This window comes from Manis javanica, chromosome 2, assembly GCF_040802235.1.
Source record: "Manis javanica isolate MJ-LG chromosome 2, MJ_LKY, whole genome shotgun sequence".
Taxonomy (NCBI): domain Eukaryota; kingdom Metazoa; phylum Chordata; class Mammalia; order Pholidota; family Manidae; genus Manis; species Manis javanica.
In genome coordinates this window covers 178,003,946-178,025,821 of record NC_133157.1, presented here as the reverse complement: position 1 = coordinate 178,025,821, position 21,876 = coordinate 178,003,946, and the positions used below count along the sequence as shown (strand labels likewise).

The 21,876-nt window shown below is 35.7% G+C and overlaps 1 protein-coding gene across 2 annotated transcripts in view; it reads left to right on the top strand.

Moving 5' to 3' along the window:
• The window catches only part of TRIQK (triple QxxK/R motif containing), an 85,749-nt gene that overhangs the window by 19,375 nt on the left and 44,498 nt on the right, over positions 1-21,876 (top strand). For both annotated transcript variants that reach the window (XM_073229813.1, XM_036995719.2), the window contains one exon: positions 2,694-2,853. The gene's annotated coding sequence lies outside the window, so the exon portion shown is untranslated. Of the gene's footprint in view, positions 1-2,693; positions 2,854-21,876 lie in introns of those variants that run through there.

Genomic DNA, 21,876 nt, shown 5'->3' with positions numbered 1-21,876 from the left:
TACATAGTGAATAAATTCTTCCATGGTGAACAGTACAAGGGCAGTCATCACAGAAACTTTCGGTTTTGATCATGCATTATGACCTATAAACAATCAGGTCAAATATGAATATTCGTTTGATTTTTGTACTTGATTTATATGTTGATCCCACATTTCTCCTATTATTATTATTATTTTTATTTTTAATAAAATGCTGAAGTGGTAGGTAGATGCAAGATAAAGGTAGAAAACATAGTTTAGTGCTGTAAGAAGGCAAATGTAGATGATCAGATGATCAGGTGTGTGCCTATGGACCAAGTATTAATCCAGGCTAGACAAGGGCAGCAAGACATCCACGGATGCAGAAGATTTCTCTCAAAGCAGGAGGGGTGAGGTTCTGAGCCTCACCTCTGTTGATCCCCAAATTCTCACCTGATGGCCCCCCTGCAACTGTGCCTGTCTTAGGTTGTTCCTCCCTTGAGGAATCTTACCCGTCTCTGGCTAACCAGTCATCTTCCGGGGCCATACAGGGAAATGTAAAGTTGGTAAGTGAGAGAGAAGCCATATTGTTTGCAAAGGTTAGCTTTTTGCTTCTTTGCACATTTATGCCCTGTAGCTTCTATGCCCAGCACTTGTCTCAAGGTATCTTTACCAGCTGGAGGAATTATGATACTCGGTAAATTCGATATGAGGCACGAATTCTATTTAAGGGTTGTAATTAGGAAGGAAGAAGAAAAGCTATAGATGTAGCATATGAAGGAAACATGGGAGGATTGATTATTTCTTTGACATATCTTCTTGTAGAGTACCTTAAGTATGTATAGGTTTTAAACTACTAACTAATTTGCACACACATATTAACATAATAGGAATACGGTGACATAAACAAAGCAAATCTATAATTACCATCCATCTCCAGTGAAGCCAAGAAAACCATTTAGGCACCCTAGGCATTTGTGAAAATTTATCTATGATATGATGGATATTGTCCAACTGTACTTGAACCATCAGACAAATTAAAGCAGCCCATTTCTGGGATCTGTTCACATCCCATATGTTCTTTTAACCATAGATAGTCTATAGTCATGAGATTTTGGAGTGCTACAACTTGCACCCCTCCCAACTCCTGGTTGAGTTCCAACAGTACAGATCCGGTCAAATTCGTTGTCTCACTGTATGCACATGCCAGCCTAGACATCTCCCTCCTCATTCCTATGGCAAGTCCAGGAGATGGTGGGCTGGATGCAGCCACAACCGCAGCATCGTCCGGATCCCTGTGGAGGCTTTTTGATGATCATCCCCCGGCACAAGTCCTCCAGAGAGTGCTGATGCCGGAAGCTCCTCCTCATATCGTATCTTAGTTCATTTTCTGGGTATCCAAGCTAGGCCTTGATCTTCTGCATAGAAACAAACAGACCCTTTGCCCACACTTTGACATGCCCTCTATACCACTGTGCAGAACTCATTGGAGGTCAGCACACAGTAACTGCTTTTTTTTTTTTTTTTTAATTAAGAGAAAGGAATATTATCAGAAAAGAGTACCTCCATAGCTGATCATCTGACACCCTTTAAGTGATCAACATTAAGGATATTTAAAGCATGCGTTGATCTTTGATTTACCAATAGTTTTATCCTGTTAAGGAGTAATCCCCCTTTTCTTTCTTTCTTTCTTTTTTTTTTTTTTTTAATTTTTAATCTACACTTACATGAAAAATACTATGTTTACTATGCTCTCCCCTATATCAGGTCCCCCCTAACAACCACATTACGGTTACTGTCCATCAGCTTAGCAAAATGTGGTAGAGTCACTACTTGTCCTCTCTGTGTTGTGCAGCCCACCCTCCCCTTTCTCCCTCCCCCCCATGCATGCTAATCTTAATACCTCCCTTCTTCTTCCCCCCCCTTATCCCTCCCTGCCCACCCATCCTCCCCAGTTCCTTTCCCTTTGGTACCTGTTAGTCCATTTTTGGGTTCTGTAATTCCACTGCTGTTTTGTTCCTTCAGTTTTTCCTTTGTTCCTATACTCCTCAGATGAGTGAAATCATTTGGTATTTCTCTTTCTCCGCTTGGCTTATTTCACTGAGCATAATACTCTCCAGCTCCATCCATGTTGCTGCAAATGGTTGGATTTTTCCACTTCTTATGGCTGAGTAGTATTCCATTGTGTATATGTACCACATCTTCTTTATCCATTCATCTACCAATGGACATTTAGGTTGCTTCCAATTCTTGGCTATTGTAAATAGTGCTGCGATAAACATAGGAGTGCATCTGTCTTTCTCAAACTTGATTGCTGCGTTCTTAGGGTAAATTCCTAGGAGTGGAATTCCTGGGTCAAATGGTAGGTCTGTTTTGAGCATTTTGATGCACCTCCATACTGCTTTCCACAATGGTTGAACTAATTTACATTCCCACCAGCAGTGTAGGAGGGTTCCCCTTTCTCCACAGCCTCGCCAACATTTGTTGTTGTTTGTCTTTTGGATGGCAGCCTCAGAGCCTTTTTATGAAAATGTGCCATGTGTAAAAGGGGCATAGTATGCAACATTTCCAATTATAGTTGGCCAGAGTAATTTAATTTTATTGAACATGTAACAGAGTTAGCAAACCAAGAAACACCTTTTGGAAAATGCTACCACAGTAATTTTATTTTGTGGACATTAAGCAACTGGATATCAGCCATTTAATATTTCCATATATTCTATGTTTTATTACAGTAAGGAAGAGCAACCGAGAGTGTTATTATTGGTGTCTGGAATTGAATTTGCCAGGAATGCCAGCACAGCTTCCCCAGTAAAGATCTTGCCTTTGGAAACATCTTACCCCTTGGCAGCTCTCCAGAGTTCAGACTTGGCAGCATCAAGGACACATCGCAAAGTATGTTTATTTGATTTAACATTTGGCAAAAGGTGTTTTGACTTGCGGTTTCTTTCTTTTACTTTGTTTTTCTTGTTTTGGTTTGTTTGCTTCTGGCAATGAACTTGAATTCAAAATGTACTTCTTTCTTATGGAAAGCAGTATTATAATGGGGGAATGTTTTCTGTTTGTTTTTGATATCATTAAGGTACAATTACTTGAACAACATTATGGTTACTAGACTCCCCCTATTATCAAGTCACCCCCACATACCCCATTACAGTCACTGTCCATCAGTGTAGTAAGATGCTATTGAATCATTACTTGTCTTCTCTGTATATACTGTCTTCCCCATGTCCCCAGCCCCCTACATTATGTGTGCTAATCATAATGCCCCATTTTCCCCCTTTTCCCTCCCTTCCCACCCATCCTTCCAAGTTCCTTTCCCCTTTGTAACTGTTATTCCAATCTTGGGTTCTGTGAGTCTGCTGCTGTTTTGTTCCTTCAGTTTTTGCTTTGTTCTTATACTCCACAGATGAGTGAAATCATTTGATACTTGTCTTTTCTCCACCTGGCTTATTTCACTGAGCATAACACTCTCTTGCTCCATTCTTGTTGGAAATGGTAGGATTTGTTTTCTTCTTATGGCTGAGTAATATTCTGTTGTGTATATGTACCACATCTTTTTTATCCATTCCATTCATCTACTGATGGACACTTAGGTTGCTTCCATTTCCTGGCTCTTGTAAATAGTGCTGCAATAAACATAGGAGTGCATGTCTTTTTCAAACTGGGAGGCTGCATTCTTAGGGTAAATTCCTAAGAGTGGAATTCCTGGGTCAAATGGTATTTCTATTTTGAGTTTTTTGAGGAACCTCCATACTGCTTTCCACAATGGTTGAACTAGTTTACATTCCCACAAGCAGTGTAGGTGGGCTCCCCTTTCTCCACATCCTCGCCAACATTTGTTGTTTGTCTTTTGGAAGTTGGCCATCCTAACTGGTGTGAGGTGATATCTCATTGTGGTTTTAATTTGCATTTCCCTGATGAATAGCGATGCGGAGCATCTTTTCATGCGTCTGTTGATTCTCTGAATTTCTTCTTTGGAGAAGTATCTGTTCAGATCCTGTGCCCATTTTTTTATGGGATTATTTGCTTTTTGTTTGTTGAGGTGTGTGAGCTCTTTATATATTTTGGATGTCAATCCTTCATCGGATCTGTCATTTATGAATATATTCTCCCATACTGTAGGATGTCTTTTTGTTCTACTGATGGTATCCTTTGCTGTACAGAAGCTTTTTAGTTTGATATAGTCCCACTTGTTCATTTTTGCTTTTGTTTCCCTTGCCCGGTGAGATATGTTCATGAAGAAATTGCTCATGTTTATGTCCAAGAGATTTTGCCTTTATTTTTTTCTAAGAGTTTTATGGTTTCATGACTTACATTCAGGTCTTTGATCCATTTTGAGTTTACTTTTGTGTATGGGGTTAGACAATAATCTAGTTTCATTCTCTTACGTGTAGCTGTCCAGTTTTGCCAACACCAGCTGTTGAAGAGGCTATCATTTCCCCATTGTATATCCATGGCTCCTTTATCATATATTAACTGACCATATATGCTTGGGTTTGTATCTGGACTCTCTGGCTGATTCACTGGTCTATGGATCTCTTCTTGTGTCAGTACCAAATTGTCTTGATTACTGTAGCTTTGTAGTAGAGCTTGAAGTCAGGGAGCATAATTCCCCCTGCTTTATTCTTCCTTCTCAGGATTGCTTTGGCTATCGGGGTCTTTTTTGGTTCCATATGAATTTTAGAACTATTTGCTCTAGTTCATTGAAGAATGCTGTTGGTATTTTGATAAGGATTGCATTGAATCTGTAGATTGCTTTAGGCAGAATGGCCATTTTGACAATATTAATTCTTCGTAGCCAAGAGCATGGGATGAATTTCCATTTATTAGTGTTCTCTTTAATTTCTTTAAAGAGTGTCCTGTAGTTTTCAGGGTATAGGTCTTTCACTTACTTGGTTAGGTTTATTCCTAGAAATTTTATTCTGTTTGATGTAATTGTGAATGGAATTGTTTTCCTTATTTCTCTTTCTGCTAGTTCATTGTTAATGCATAGGAATGCAACAGATTTCTGTGTATTAATTTTGTATCCTGCAACTTTGCTGAATTCAGATATTAGTTCTAGTAGTTTTGCAGTGGATTCTTTAGGGTTTTTTATGTACAATAACATGTCATCTGCAAACAGGGACAGTTTGACTTCTTCCTTGCCTATCTGGATGGCTTTCATTTCTTTGTGTTTTCTGATTACATAGCTAGGACCTCCAGTACTATGTTGAATAAAAGTGGGGAGAGTGGGCATCCTTGTCTTGTTCCAGATCTTAAAGGAAAAGCTTTCAGCTTCTCACTGTTAAGTATAATGTTGGCTGTGTGTTTGTCATATATGGCCTTTATTATGGTGAGGTATTTGCCCTCTGTACCCATTTTGTTGAGAGTTTTTATCATGAGTGGATGTTGAATTTTGTTATATGCTTTTTCAGCATCTATGGAAATGATCGTGTGGTTTTTGTCCTTGTTTTTGTTGATGTAGTGATGATGTTGAATGATTTTGGAATGTTGTATCATCCTTTCATCCCTGGGATGAATCCCACTTGATCATAATGGATTATCTTTTTGATGTATTTTTGAATTCAGTTTGCTAATATTTTGTTGAGTATTTTTGCATCTATGTTCATCAGAGATACTGGTCTGTAGTTTTCTTTTTTTGTGGTGTCTTTGCCAGGTTTTGGTATTAGAGTGATGTTGGCCTCATAGAATGAGTTTGAAAGTATTCCCTCCTCTTCTACTTTTTGGAAAACTTTAAGGAGGATGGGTATTAGGTCTTCACTAAATGTTTGATAAAATTCAGCAGTGAAACCATCTGGTTCAGGAATTTTGTTCTTAGGTAGTTTTTTGATTACCAATTCAATTTCTTTGCTGGTAATTGGTCTATTCAGATTTTCTGTTTCTTCCTGGGTCAGCTTTGGAAGCTTGTATTTTTTAGAAAGTTGTTCATTTCTTCTAGGTTATCCAGTTTGTTACCATATAATTTTTCATAGTATTCTCTCATAATTCTTTGTATTCCTGTGGTGTCCGTGGTGATTTTTCCTTTCTCACTTCTGATTCTGTGTATGTGTGTAGGCTCTCTTGTTTTCTTGATTAGTCTGGCTAGGGGTTTATCTATTTTGTTTATTTTCTCAAAGAACCAGCTCCTGCTTTCATTGATTCTTTCTATTGTTTTATTCTTCTCAATTTTACTTATTTCTGCTTTAATCTTTATTATGTCCCTTCTTCTACTAAGTTTGGGGCTCATTTATTCTTCCTTTTCTAGTTTCATTAATTGTGAATTTAGACTGTTCATTTGGGATTGTTCTTTTTTCCTGAGGTATACCTGTATTGCAATGTATTTCCCTCTTACACAGCCTTTGCTGCATCCCACAGATTTTGTGTTGTTGAATTATTGTTGTCCTTTGTCTCCATATATTGCTTGATCTCTGTTTTTATTTGGTCATTGATCCATTGATTATTTAGGAGCATGTTATTAAGCTTCCATGTGTTTGTGGGATTTTTCATTTTCTTTGTGTAATTTATTTCTAGTTTCATACCTTTGTGATCTGAGAAGCTGGTTGGTACAATTTCATTCTTTTTGAATTTACTGAGCTTCTTTTTGTGGCCTAGTATATGATCTATTCTTGAAGATGTTCCATGTGCACGTGAGAAGAATGTGTATCCTGTTGCTTTTGGATGGAGTGTTCTGTAGATGCCCATTAGGTCCATCTGTTCTAACACATTGTTCAGTGCCTCTGTCTCTTTACTTATTTTCTGTCTGGTTGATCTGTCCTTTGGAGTGAGTGGTGTGTTGAAGTGTCTAAAATGAATGCATTGCATTCTATTTCCCCCTTGAATTCTGTTAGTATTTGTTTCACATATGTAGGTCATCCTGTGTTGGGTGCATAAATATTTATAATAGTATATCCTCTTATTGGACTGGCCCCTTTATCATTATTTAATGTCCTTCTTTGTCTCTTGTGACTTTCCTTGTTTTGAAGTCTGTTTTGTCTGATACAAGTACTGCAACTCCTGCTTTTTTCTCCCTGTTAGTTGCATGAAATATCTTTTTCCATCCCTTTACTTTCAGTCTGTGTATGTCTTTGGGTTTGAAGTGAGTCTCTTGTATGCAGCATATAGATGGGTCTTGTTTTTTAATCCATTCAGTGACTCTGTATCTTTTGATTGGTGCATTCAGACCATTTGCATTTAAGGTGGTTATCAACAGGTATGTACTTATTGCCATTGCAGGCTTTAGATTCGTGGTTGTCAAAGGTTCAAGGGTAATTCCCTTACTATCTAACAGTCTAGTTTAACTCACTTTATCTGCTATTACAAACACAACCTAAAGGTTCTTTTTTTTTCCTCCTCCTTATTCTTCCTCCTCCATTCTTTGTATGTTATGAATCATATTCTGTGCTCTTTGTCTATCCCTTGTGTGACATCTATTTAGTCTTAGGCATACTTCCATCTATAGGAGTCTGTCCAAAATGCACTGTAGAGGTGGTTTGTGGGAGGTAAATTCTCTCAACATTTTCTTACCTGAAAATTGTTTAATCTCTCCTTCAAATGTAAATGATAACCTTGCTATATATAGTATGCTTGGTTCATGGCCCTTCTCCTTCATTGCATTCAATATATCATGCCACTCGCTTCTGGCCTGTAAAGTTTCTGTTGAGAAGTCTGATGATAGCCTGATGGGTTTTCCTTTGTATGTGATCTTTTTTCTCTCTCTAGCTGCTTTTAAAAGTCTGTCTTTATCCTTGATCTTTGCCATTTTAATTATTATGTATCTTGATGTTGTCTTCCTTGGGTTCCTTGTGTTGGGAGATCTGTGCACCTCCATGGCTTGAGAGACTATCTCCTTCTCCAGATTTGGGAAGTTTTCAGCAATTACCTCCTCAATGACACTTTCTATCCCCTTTTCTCTGTTTTTCTTCTGGTACCCCTATAATACGAATATTGTTCCATTTGGATTGGTCACATGGTTCTCTCAATATTGTTTCATTCTTAGAGATTCTTTTTTCTCTTTGTGCCTCAGCTTCTTTGTATTCCTCTTCTCTAATTTCTGTTCCATTTACCGTCTCTTCTACTACATCTAATTGGCTTTTAAATCCCTCCATTGTATGTTTCATTTCAGATATGGAATTTCTCAATGATTGAATCTCTGACTTAAATTCATTCCTGAGGTCTTGAATGTTTTTCTGTACTGCCATAAGCATGTTTATGATTTTTATTTTGAACTCTCAGGCAGATTGGTGAGTTCAGTTTCATTAGGCCCTTTTCTGGGGTTTGTGAGATTTTGGTCTGAACCATGTTGTTTTGACGTTTCATAATTCTGTGTGATGCCCACTAGTGCCCAGAAGCTCCAGGAGCTTCTCAGTCCCTAGAGTGAGGCTGGGGGTCATAGGGGCGTGGAGCTGGTGCCTGGGGGCAGGAAGATCTGTGTCCTGATTCCTGTCTGCAGTGCCTGTCTCAAATGTCAGAGCCAGTGGGCTAAGCACACAGGTGTAAAGCACACAGGTGTAAGCCTCTGTGCTTTGCGTGTATAGCTGTTGTAGGCTAAGCCTCCTTCTGGCTGGCCTGATGCCAGCACAGTGATTGCTGGTTTGCAAACCAGTGCGGGCAGGCCAGGAGGAAGGCGCGGCAGGGTGTGTGTCACAGTGGGGGGTCTCAGAGCTGTGTAGGCAGCCAGGGGGATGGGCATCTGAAGCTCCTCAAAGTTCCCAACCATCTGGGCAGAGTGTGCCCAGACAACCTTGTCCAGCTCTCCCCTCCCCAGCACAGCAAGCTCTGTGCAAACCCTGCCCCTTCAGCAGCCCTCTCGTCGCTAGGGAGCCTCACAGATCACCTGCCTTTCCTTTGTCCCAGAGTGGCTGGGTGTGGATCCTGCCCTCCACAAATGGCTGCAATCTGTGTCTCAAGCACTCCACCTGTCTGAGCTCCCCAACATCCAGAGCACCACACAGTGTAGGTTTCTGCTCCCAAAACAGACCACCAGGGCTCGGTGTTCAGCAGTTCTAGGCTTCCACCCCCTCTCCTGCTCTGTTTCTCTTCCTCCAGCCGGTGAGCTGGGGTGGGGGAGGGGCTTGGGTCCCACCTGATAAAGGCTTTCGTAGGTAACCCCTGTGTTCCTGAGTTCTGCTCTGTTCATGAGGTCTGCATGCAGTCTGGTTCAGCTTTCTTTCTTATTGCTGTTTTAGGGTTAGGTGTATCAATTAACTATATTTTCATTCTATTTGTGGTTTTGGGAGGAATTCTCCATCTCACCTTTCATGCCACCATCTTGAATCTCAGTGATCTATAATGGGAGAATGTTTTTACTTGGATTTATTTTGTGCAATTTGGACAAATCGAAGTAAATGAGGAAAGATCCATAGAGCTGTAAAACAGTATCTGATTTATTTGTTAAATCATTTAATATTATGAATTGTCTACTAGGATTTATTGCTACATTAAATACCTAATCTCTCTTCATGTTTGATACACTATTACACCTTGGCATGTTATTCCATTCTGGTAATTGTATATTGGTTATAATCAGTATCCTTGCATAGTAAGTAATGAACAGATTAAGGTCATGATAAAATTTCAGTTACTGAACATTGTTTTTCAATCTTTCTTGATAAATTTATACATCCATATTGCACATGTTTTGTAGGGAATGGAAATACATCATACAGTGAAAGAATATGGGCCCCTATTATGTCTCTGACGTTACCTTCTCCTGTCCTTTTGCACCCCTCATTCTCCTCAGAATTCTCCAGTGTTTCCCCATTTCACTCAAGATAAGAACTAAAGCTCTTAAACTGGCCACTCTGTCTCTGTAAGTCCTGGCCTCTTGTTACCTGTCTAATCTCATCTCTAACCACTCTTTTGCTCAGCCATACTGGCTCTATTGTTCTCAGAACATGCCAGGCATGTTTGCATCTCAGACTTTTTACATTGTTCTCTCTGCTGAATTGCTCTTCCCCTACATATGTGCATGGTCAATTTATTTACTTTCCTCTGGGTCTTTATTAAAAGGTCATCTTCTAAATAAGATTTTACCTGGTCACCACCCAAACATCCCTGTTTTATATTTTCTACTTGGCATTTATCACTATCTAATAAACTATGTATTTTACACTTACTTGTCTCTCTATTGTCATTTCCCTTCACAAGAATATTAAGTCCTATGAGGGCAGGGATTTTTGTTTGCTTTGGTTTGCTCTATCTCTAGCAACTAGAGTAGTCCCTAGTCCTTTCTGAGTGAATGAATGAATGAATGAATGAATGAGCAGTTAATTTAATGAGCATTTTTTAAGCATTTACCATTAGCTCGGCTTTATGTTACTTGGTCTGAATAAAGGAATGAAATATATAGTTCCTGCCCTCAGAAGTACAGTTTGAAGGGAGATGGATAATTATGCAGTCATCTTACTGCAGTATTGTGTTATGATAAGAGTATGAATAAAATGCTGTTACTACTTGGAGAAGCAGCATTTGGATCACACTATATTGGACTAATGAAAGGCTTCCTGGAAAAGGTAACCCTTTGTAGCAGTCAGAATAGCCTAGATTATGCTGTAGGAGCAAACAAGCCCAAATTTCAGTGTCTTAGCATGACAAATGTTTACTTCTCACACAGACTGTGTGTCCAGAATGGGTGGATAGGAAAGTTCAATGACCCAAGACATCAAAGGCTACATCTGGATGTTCTTCTGTGGTCACTGCAGCATTGGGAAGAGAGAGTGGCTAATTATGTATTGGCATTTAGAGTTTCACTGTTCGAAGCAAATTCCTTAATTTCAAATGGGGGACTGTAAAGTACAATTTTGCCCTTCTACACAGAGAGAAAGGAGAATTGGAAGATATGTGAGTAGAATTAATGATTGCCAAAGTTTCCTACTGTTTTAAAGAAGCTTAAAAAATCCAAGTAAAGGAATATTTGAAAGCATTTTTAGAGAAAGGAAGAGCATGGTCAAAGGCAGAAAGCTGCTATGTAGTATGATAGTTTCAGGGAACTCATTGTATTCAAAGTTGCTGGAACACAGTGTACATGTGAGATAAAGACAGGTAAAGAGATTGGAGGGAAAACGGGTTAGATGATACCGAACTATGGAATTAGAACTTTATCCTGAATGACATAGGGAAGCATTGGATTATATAATATACTTCAGGGGAATTTCTTGGTTATGTTTGTGATGGATTATTCTGGAAGCAGTGTGGGGGATGGGTTTGAGTGGAGGAAACTGAAGATAGTAAGACCAATTATGATATTATGCCGTAATGCTGGTGAGACCCCAGCAAAGGCCATGACAGAAGAGATGGAAAGGAAGGGAACAAAAGGTAAAAATTTAGGAAAAGTGTATGTGGGGCTGGACTCCAGGGCACAGAGGAAGAAGCGTTGGCAGAAGACAAGACAGTTCTTATACTGACATCCAAGTAGAGATACTGACATGAATGGTGCTTGTGTCTTAGCATGTATGTGTGGATGTGTGTGTGGTTTTGGTGTGTTTAGAATAGTGAGTTAGAGCAAGCTTGTGAAGTGAGTCATTCTTATCTAATTATCCGTATTTTCTTTGACTTAAGAAACAAACTCATGTGCCCAAACAAAAACAAAGGTGGTTGGAGGACTTAAGGAGAGCCCTGCAAGTTGTGATGGCTGCTGAGTCAAATAAGAGACTGAACTGGAGCAGAGAAGCTGCTGGGCAGTATTATGCTCTTGTAAAAATTCAGATTATGCATTTTACTGCAAAAGCTGTTTTGAGACGCTCAGTTGATTTTTTTCTTTGAATTGTTTAGAGTTCAGCAGTAATTTGAAAAGACACCCTTTAGAAGAATTTGTGCTATTTCCATTAGAGGGGTTCATGAGATATGATCTAGCCCCAGGGCCCAAATTTTGGTTAATGTAATAGTAAAGACACAATCATTTCATAACAGAGGGGAAATTTCTTTTTTCTTTAACTAATCAGGTAGTTATCCAGTCCTTTTATAAAATCATTTTTTTATGCTAGACTTTGAAATAAAGTCCTGTGCAGTGAGTTTTAATATTCACAAAGAAAATAGAGAAGTCACTGGAATACTTCCGATATTTTTCTTAAAGATTTTCGGAAGACATTGTTTGGAATGTACTGTGATTTAAAGGATATTCTAAAATTGTGTTTCTTGTTTGCCATTATGTATTAGACTCACAGTTTTTTAAAACATTTGTGATGCTAAATTTATTGTTGCAAATTAAAGGTTTGAGACCTTGATGACAGAACTAGTTTTATCTAACATCAGGCTCCTGCTATAGTAGAAGGACCATCCTGACCTGCTCAATGCACGTGGTGGATATACAACAGAAGCTGTGACATACAGGTATAAGAGAAATAACATCAAGAGCTTACAGATCCTGAGGAAATAATGACAAAGAATTGGTGGAAGTGTTGACCTAAAAAGATTTTTTCTTAGACTGGAGGATAATTTAGGACTTCTGGCAAAGATTAGAGATTCAGTTGCCAGTTTTAAAAATGGGGACTAGTGTTTAAACTTTTAAACTTTTTTTGTTGCTCAGAAGGCTCCCATTTTAGAAGGTAGTTTTGAGTATTGATTATGTACATACAAGCATGTAAGTAATGTTCTATTAATCTAGAGTTTCTAAGACTTACAATAAGACAGCATATGTAATTTTACATGTTAAAAATTATTCAAAGATTGAGGCCACTTAGCTAATTGTAGAAGTTGGGAAAATGAAGAATAGTAGAAAGTGAATAGTTTACATGTAATTAAGTTATCAGAGGCTTCGTTTATTATGGCACCTTTCTTGTACTCTAAGAACCCAAATATAATGGAGCTTATTGGCTTTTTAAATGAATGTGAGGTCATCGGGTTCAGGTTGTTTTTTATTTAAAACAGTTATTTGGACTGTGTGTTACCTCAATAGTGAGTGACTGATTAAACCAGTGTGATGTAATGATACTGACATTTATTGAGTACTTACTATGTGACAAGTACCATGTTAAGCACTTCACATGAATGAGCTGTTTAACACTTACAAGAACTATGTAAGATAGATATTCTTACTGAACCCATTTTAAAAGTGGTAAATGAGCTTAACTTGGTAAATGAAAAAGTGACATAACCAGAAGGGAAATAGTTAAAGGAGAAAAGAGTTAACCTACCCTTTATGAAGCTCATATTCTTATAAAAGACAGTTTAAAGTAATATTTTAAAACTCAAAACATTTTTAATTGTTTACAATAATTAAGTATAAAACATGGATGTGTTAACATAACTGTGTTCTAGAAAATATCTACTCAAAAATATGTATTGAGTGTCTACTCTGTGTCACATTGTTTGGGGTTCTTTAGTGTACAAAACAGAAATCCTGCTCTTGTGGTACTACAGTCTAGTAGAGAGAAGTCAGAAAACAGTCAACTAAATTTGGTATGAGAAAAAACTTTAAATATTTTTAACCTAGTAACTGATAGGTCTAAGGTAAAATAACTTTTCTGTTGCAACGCTGATAATGTAATTGTTCATATCATCTTGCAATGCCTACATCAAACCATGAAAAGGATGAAATATTGATTGCTATATAATCGTTATTTATTTTAAATAATTAATTTGAGTTTAAATATTATTGACCATTACTGTGAAGAAATCTCTTCCTCTCCTCCCACCTCACACACTGAAGGTGCAGCATTCCAAGAAAGCAATTAAAGTCATTTGACATTTGTAAAAGAACTTTGTTTTCTTTAATTACAGACCTAGGTGGTCCATGGCTACAGCAGAATGCAAGTGAATAAAAAGAAGTCTTAGGACATATTTTTCCTATGAAGGAAACATTTAAGTGCAGTCTTAGCACCTTAAAATAACTGCAAATGCTCAGGATTAAAGATTCAGTTTTGTTCTTTGTTTGCAATATATAGGTGTGTCTTTATGTGTGTATGAGAAGAGGAAAGGAGAGACTAACTATGAGAATGAGAATGAATCATGCCAGGGCTCCCTAGGGGCCTTTGTTTCAATAGCTTTTCAGTATCCTGCCACTATAATTCAGGGAACTGACTAAACGCTTACATGTATTGTTAAAATAGAGGATGCTATTTTTCTCTGTCTTATGTTTCTTCTACTTTCTCTCAAGCCATCTCAGTATTACTATAAAGGCTATTCCTGTATATAGGTGTCTCTAGTATGCTATCCTGAACTCTTCTATTTGGTAGACCATCTTTTATTAATTTTTTCTTGTGAATGCTTTAAAGAGTTAAATAATGGATATGGTTTATGGACTTCATTACTGAAGCTGTAATAATGTACAGTGAAAAATTAAAATGTTCAATCACAAGGTCATTAACAAAGAATGAAAAATAATTAAGGGCAAAAGAAGAAAGAAGGTTTTAAGATAAAATTCATACTTGAGTATAAAAAGACCACTGGGTTGAGAGAGGCATAGGAAAAATTTTTGCAGAGGATAAAATCTGTATTAAAAGAAAAGTCCAGTTCTGTTAGTGACTAGATTTTTGTATTTAAAGAGGTAACATGAAAGTCTTTGAACAGGCTCTAAAGAAAGTTTTGGAAAAAGTAGAGGTAACAGGAGTGACAAATGTAGTTAAAAAAATAAACAGTAAGGGGTATGATGTATTAAGGAGAAATATAATCCAGTCAGAGATTGTGATTATGGCTAATAAGGTGAAAAATTGGAAAATGACCTTTTTTTTCCTTTTCTTTATTAAGTTGCAGTTTAGTCACTGACTAAGAGTTGTTTACTGTCATGAGGTCCCGTTTTCTGATCTGAACCTAAATAGGACAAGTTTAAAGCCATGGCCTCAGAGCATTTCAGAGTCTTTTTACTACATTCATGTTTAAATGCCTTATTTGAAAGAGGACGTCCTGGTTTATGATTTTCATATTTTTTCTCTTTTAGAAAGAGGCAGATGGTATGAAAACTGGACTCCCTTATTTAAAGGGAATGTTGATATTTATAACCAAGCGTATCTCCAGCAAGATTTGTTTTTTGCAGCTGTTCCAGGTTGGAAAAAAATATTATATTAAAGCTCTGGCTTGTTTTTCTTTCCATATTTAGGGGGGGAATCTTCAGAATGTGAAAAAGTGATGTTTGATTTTAAACATGAATGCAATGTAAACTGTGATTTTTGCTTCTATATGTGAATTTTCTGTTTGTATGCTGTGATGATATTACTCTTTTTGTTTCACTGATCTACTTCCTAGATACATCACACTTGAGAAATGATTTACTCATCATTTTCATATCATCAAAGTATTCTAGGAAGTGTAGTAGATTTTCATTAAGAGTTAGCCTGTTATTAAACAAACCACTTTCTAATTTTCCATTTTGATATTTTAATCATTTTCTTTCTGCCCAGAAAGAAATCTTTCACTGAGCAATTAAGTTTTTCTGTTCTCTTTTATAATTATGTTATTTACTTTAAGATATATTTTTCTTTCTCTATTCTAGTCTTTGTTTTTACTTTCAAGTATAAATGCTGCTGTTCTTTGCACATATTTTAGAAAGTTTCTTTTATAATTTAATTGAAAATTAATCATTTTATTCTCTAAACTTAATACATAAAACTATCTCTGGGCGCATTGAATATCTCTGCTTGTATACACATATAATCTTTGTGCATATGTGTTCTGCATATGTACCCACACCTACACCACTTCCATAAAGAAGAATGTTTTTGTAATTAATATATTGATTTTTTATGAATAAATATAATTGATTTATATAGAGGAAACTTAAACAGCTTGCTTGTCAAATTAAAGCAAGCCCCACTATTTATGTAGACAATGTCTTCCTGAATATGAAATATGCAACTTATGATAATGTCAGACTTGTATATTCTTCCTTTTTAATAATTGGAACCAAAACTTTTATTTAAAAGTTTTTATTGCCTCTGTGTCAGCACCCATAGTTAAACTATTTACTTTGACATCATGAAAACCAGAATACTGCTTAAATCTGTGAAACAAACCATTACTAGTAGCAAACAGTTTAATTATCTTCAGAGAGTTTCTGGTTGTTTCTGAATAAACCATTTAAACTTCAATCTTGAATTCACAAAATAATCACACTGTCTCTTGAATCACATAGAACGTGAGTACCACTAGTAGATTTTATCAATTCAGTTTATTCCACATCTTCTTTTGTTCTTTATAATGATATTCACAGCTTAAAGTGTTCAGTGAAGAATATGGGAACTCTCTGTAGGTTTATCACTTCTATCTCATTATAAGGGCTGCTTTTCATGCTAGTATAATAGTTCATTGCACAAATGCCATTCTTTCTTTGGATGAGTGGTCCTAATGTGGGCTTAATAAAAATTTAAATGGAATTCTCAAAATTAAGAAACAAGTTGACATGGAACACTTAGTGAAAGCTGCTAGCATTCCATTTACCCTGTACTACCACCAGGTAACAAAGCAAGTGATTCTGCAAAAGGTATGAAACTGCAAATAAAAACCTTGCATCTCACTATTTCTGGTTTTGTTGTTATTGCTTGTTATTGTTGTTATTACCATGTGACATGGGTTGTTTATATTAATTTTCTCCTTCTTTAGCCAGGAGATTCAAAGTATATGTTTCTCAAATTCTTTGAAAATAATAAAGATGAAAATATGTCCTTTCAGTCAGTACCTTATATATCTGAATGACACAGAAGTTCAGATACAAAGAGTTAGGACAAAAATAAAATACATTCTTTTATTATGTAGGTATGGCTGAAGGAGATGATATGTTTTATCATATAAATATAGAAGTCATGTTGTGTGAAAGAATGTAGAATAAAATATACTTATAAGCTATATTAACATAATTTTATTTTTTTAAGAAAGCATTTATGTATTTCCTGTGCTTGCAGTCTTTCAATATGAATATCAATAATGATTATTTTATTATCTCATGGGATAAAAAGCAAATTGCCAATAATAATCACCCTTCTTTGTATATATCCTTCTAGAGGACCCAAATTTAAACATTAATGTATAATGTTAACTTATCTAAAGAACGTTTTCATCAACAGTGTTGAAATTGATCATTGGGAAAGAGAGAAAAGTTGCAGAGTACTAGTGCCATTTTATAGTAGACTTAAAATTTATTCTAAAATAGAAACTATTAAAATATACATTAACAGAGTATAATGACATTTTAACTTCTTAAGAATATAGTTTAAGAAATTATCTAACAAAGTTTATGCATTCTTTTCTCTTTAAAAACAACTACTAATAACTTGCATAGTTATGTTGAACTGATTCAATAATCTTATGTATTAGTTGACTTACTTCCAGGTGTATATTAATTTTCTATTGCTGCATAACAAAAATTCCCATAAGCTTAGTGGCTTAAAACAACATGCGTTTATTAGTTCACGGTCAGAAATCCATCATGACTCTGTCTGCTTAGGAGTCTTGGAAGCCTGAAATCATATGCCAACTAGGCTGATGAAGGCTCTATAGGGACAAAAAGCTTCTAAGCTCATATAGGTTGTTAGCTGCATTTAGTGTCTTATGATTGTAGGACTGAGGTCCTCATTTACTTGTTGGCTGACTGACTTGCTTCAAATCATCCAGATTTCTTGCTTGACTCCATCCAGCAATGGAAAGTTTCTCATGTACCAAATCGCTTTCACTTTGAATCTCTCTTGACTTTGACCTCTAGACAAAGATTTAAAGTGCTCATAATTAGATCAACCTCACTTGGATAATATCCCTATTTTAAAGTCAACTGATATAGAACAGCAATTAAATCTGTGAATTCCCTTTTGCCACTTAATATAACATAATCACAGGAGATATATTTTATCATATTCACAGATTCCACCCACACTCAAGGGGGGATATATGCAAGGGTGAGAGTATTGGAGGTCATATTAGAGTTCTGTCAACCGCATTTGATACAGTTGTTACTTATCAGCATGAATGTATGGATAACTTTTAATTGACTCTGAGTTCCAGGATTACCTCATTGTTTTTGTAGCTAATACAAGGTCTTTCTTGTTTTACTCAGCATTTTTGCATTTACATTCCACATTCCACTTTCTACATCTCTGCTGCTATTATCATAGTTTTTTTCTTATCTGGGTTTAGAACAGGGTAGACATAAGGAACCCACACATTGATATTTCTATTTTTAAAAAGCAGTTTATGAATTCCCAGGGAGAGTTATTCTGGATCTCCGCTGGACATCCAAAACTATTTTGAGAAATCACAGAGTATCCCAGTTAATTGCAAAAAGATGCAGTATATTTAGGAATTGATGAGACAGAAATAGTGCAATGAATTATCTCATCAAGGGTTCCCCAGACAACAGACTCCAAGGCATGGCTTAAGCTTGGGTGCATTACTAGGAGGACAAGAGTGAGTGAATAGAAGAAAAGGAAAACAGGAAATAAGGAGAAAAAAAATACAAGGTGGTTACTAAGCTGATCACAGCTGCATAAAAAAACAGTTGTTTAATCATTGAGGCATCTTCAGACAAGCTGTACAGAATCCATTAGTTGGATTGAGGAAGAAAAAAAAATTTATCTGCCAACATCTTCCTATCTCTTTTCTCATTTGTTAAAGCTCACCTCATGGTATGTTACCGTCCCTGTGCTTTGCAGATTGTTACTGGGAAATTCAGATCTCACACTGTGTGCTATGGGGCTTCACTGGAATCTGGAAATGGTGGGAGGAGTCAAGCTTCCAGTGGATCTAGCTAGGTTCAGGTGTTGCTGTGACCATGGAGGTGGTAACAGAAGCTGTGCCTTCCTTCACCTTCATCCCCAGAGGAAGCCAACTCAGCCAGTTGTATTAGAAGGTGAGTTGAAGGTAATGACTGTTGCACATCCACTGGGCAAGTGACTGAGAGTCCAGTAGCAGTGAATATGGGGAAGTACATAAATTGGGTATAATATAGGATGATTTGTGGAGATTGTGTCTGGCTAACTTCTTTAAAATTTCTTTATCATATGTAAATGTGTCTCTGATGGTACCCAGTCCACAGTTAAAACCCATTAAATGTTTGTAAGTTTAATTTTTAGATAGTATAGTCTCCTTAGTTCTTAGATGGAATCTATTCAAAATTTAGATAAACTTTTTTTTGTGGGTGGGAAATGAGTCAAGCATAATTAATATGACAAACAAGAGATATTGCTTTGAATATCCTTTGTTAGTTGAGTCCTAGAGTTATACTGAAAGTTACTGATCTTATGAATGTGTTGCTTTTCAAATATGAGTATTAGGTCAGTATTCTTTACTGGTGGAGACAAAGCCAATTGTCTAATTTTCACACAATTACTATAATAGCAGAATTCAGATTAATATTTACATGATCTTCTTAGCAATAGATTTTGTTTTTGTTATTTATTTTGTTTTCATTTTTAGCAAGATCAGGGTAGGGTTGAACCCAGGTTCTCTTATGAGGCTTGTTTAAGTGTTCATGGATATAAACAAACAGACAAACAGATAGACACCAAAGCACATAAAAATTTAATTGCTGAAAACATTGATAAAAAAATCTTCTAAAATAGAGCAGGGAAGGAATATGAAAGAAAAAAGATAAATTCTAAAAGTGTTCATGAAAGTTATGCCAGCCAGAAAGCAAAGGAGTGGCATCTTTCAAGTACTGAAAGAAAATAGTTATGATTCTAGAATTATATACCCAGCAAAAGTATTTTTCATAAATGAAAGACAAAATAAATACTTTAGCAACTAAAAACAAAAGCTGAAGAATTTTTTTGTCCAAAGATTTGCATTACAAGGAATGTTTAAGGAAGTTTTTCAGGAAAAAGAAAAATGAAACATCAATCTCTGCAAGAAGAAAGAGAAGTTGAAATAGTAAATATATTGGTAAACATAAAATATACTTAAATTTTTTTTTACATTTTTAAAAAGATAGGTAGATTTTTAAAGCAAACATATTAGCCATTCCTTGTAATATATGTAGATATAAAATGTATGAAGACAGTAGCTCAAAGGATAGGAGAGGGTGATGAAAGTTTATTGCTGCAAGGCCTTATATAATTTGTAAAGCAGTAGAATATTATTTGAAGATGGACTGTGACAAGTTATATCTGTATATTATTAAGTTCTAGAGGACCTACTAAAAATTTAAAACAGGAGTAACTAATAAAAGTGAAGATAGAGTAATAAAAAATGTTAAATTAATCTAAAGATGCAGGTAAAGAAGAACAAGGAAAAAACATAAGGGACATACAGAAAATAAATTGCATGGTAATGGATATAAACACAAAACATCATAATTTCATTAAAGAAATGATCTAACACTCCATTTAAATCAGAAATTTTTTGACTAAGTAAAAAAATCAAGACCCAACTATGTGCTGTCAACAGATGCAATTAAGTACCTCTATGCAAGCTGTCTGAATTGCGTTTTCCTTCCTATTCCCACCAGATAACCAAAGAATTTTTTTTATACTTACTGTTAAAGAAGCATGAAAATATATGTAACATATTTTCCTAAGTGATACTAGCTGTTGATTTAAATGTTTTAAAATGTTATGTAAAGATATTAACACATGTATCTTTGTGCACACATTTTAACTAACTGCTTTATATTTCATTGATAAATACATTGTGACAAACATACAGGGCTTCAGTTTTTTCTGCTATAAATATTGCAATGAACATTCTTGTTGGTGTTTCTGGGTACATATGGGATTGTTTCTCTAATTCTTATAACTGATGGTGGAGTGGAATTGATGGTTCTGGTGTAGACTTAAATTTTACTATATATTGCTTGCATCACTCCCCAAAATACTCATTAATTACTGCTGTTATTATATTGCAATAATCTATTCTCTGAAAAAGGTTCTGTAAGTGGTTTTGCTTATATTTTAGAGCATTCATAGTATTTATAGGTATTTTATAAATTTTATTGCTATAGTAAATGATGATTTTTTCATATAGACTTTATATATAGTAACCTTGTTGTGCTCTTGTAAAGGAGCTTGTAGAGAGTCTAATGATTTGTCTGTAGTTTCTTTTCTCTGCCCCGCAGTCTTATTATTTATGAATAATAACGTTTTTTCCTTTCCAGTTCCTATGTCCTTTCTCCCCTTGTCTCACGGTATTACCTAGATTTCTTAGTACAGTGATCATCTTTGTCCTGTTTATGACGTTCCCTATTAAGGCTAATCTTTCTTATGTTTGCCTACCTATCAACAGGGTAAGAAAGTTCTTTTCTGTTCCTATTGCCTGCCTTCCTTCCTTCCTTTCTTTCTCCTTTCTTCCCTTTCTTCCTCTTTCTCCCCACTGCCTGCCATTTTTTCTTCTTTCTCTAAGAATCAGTGTGTATTGAATGTAACTTTGTTTCTGTTATCTATTGAGGACCTCCATTTTTTTCTCCTTTATTGAGTTAACATGGAGATTATTATAAATATATTATCTAATGTTAAACTGTCCTCCATATTTGCTCCATTAACAATCCAGCTTCTCAATAACAAATTTTGTTATTACGACTGTAATACTAGATTTGCTTTCTTATATTATATTTAGGATTTATATCTCTCTCTTCAGAAGTGATATTAGCTTATGATTTTGCATTCATATAATATCCTTGCCTTGTTTTCATTCCAAGGTTTCTTTAGCCTCATGAAATTGACAAGTGTATCTATTTGTATTTTTAAAAATAGCTTATTATTTTAAATATATGACATAGCTTGTTATAAGGATTATTTAATCCTTGAATATTTAATAGACTTACCTCTAAAACTAGTCTTGCTTGTTTTGTATCTTTTATTTTTTTAAGTGTAGATTTTGACTTTTTTAAAATGACTCTTCTATCCAGTTTTACCCTACCTTCTTGAGCTGATATTAGTAAGTCTAAGAATTGTTTATTTTACCTTAATTTTCAAATTTATTGACGAAGAATTTTCCTTCATAACCTCTTGTTATGTTAATATCTGCTAAATATTTACCATGTTTCCTTTTACATATATAATACTGTTTGTACTTTTTTTTCTTGTT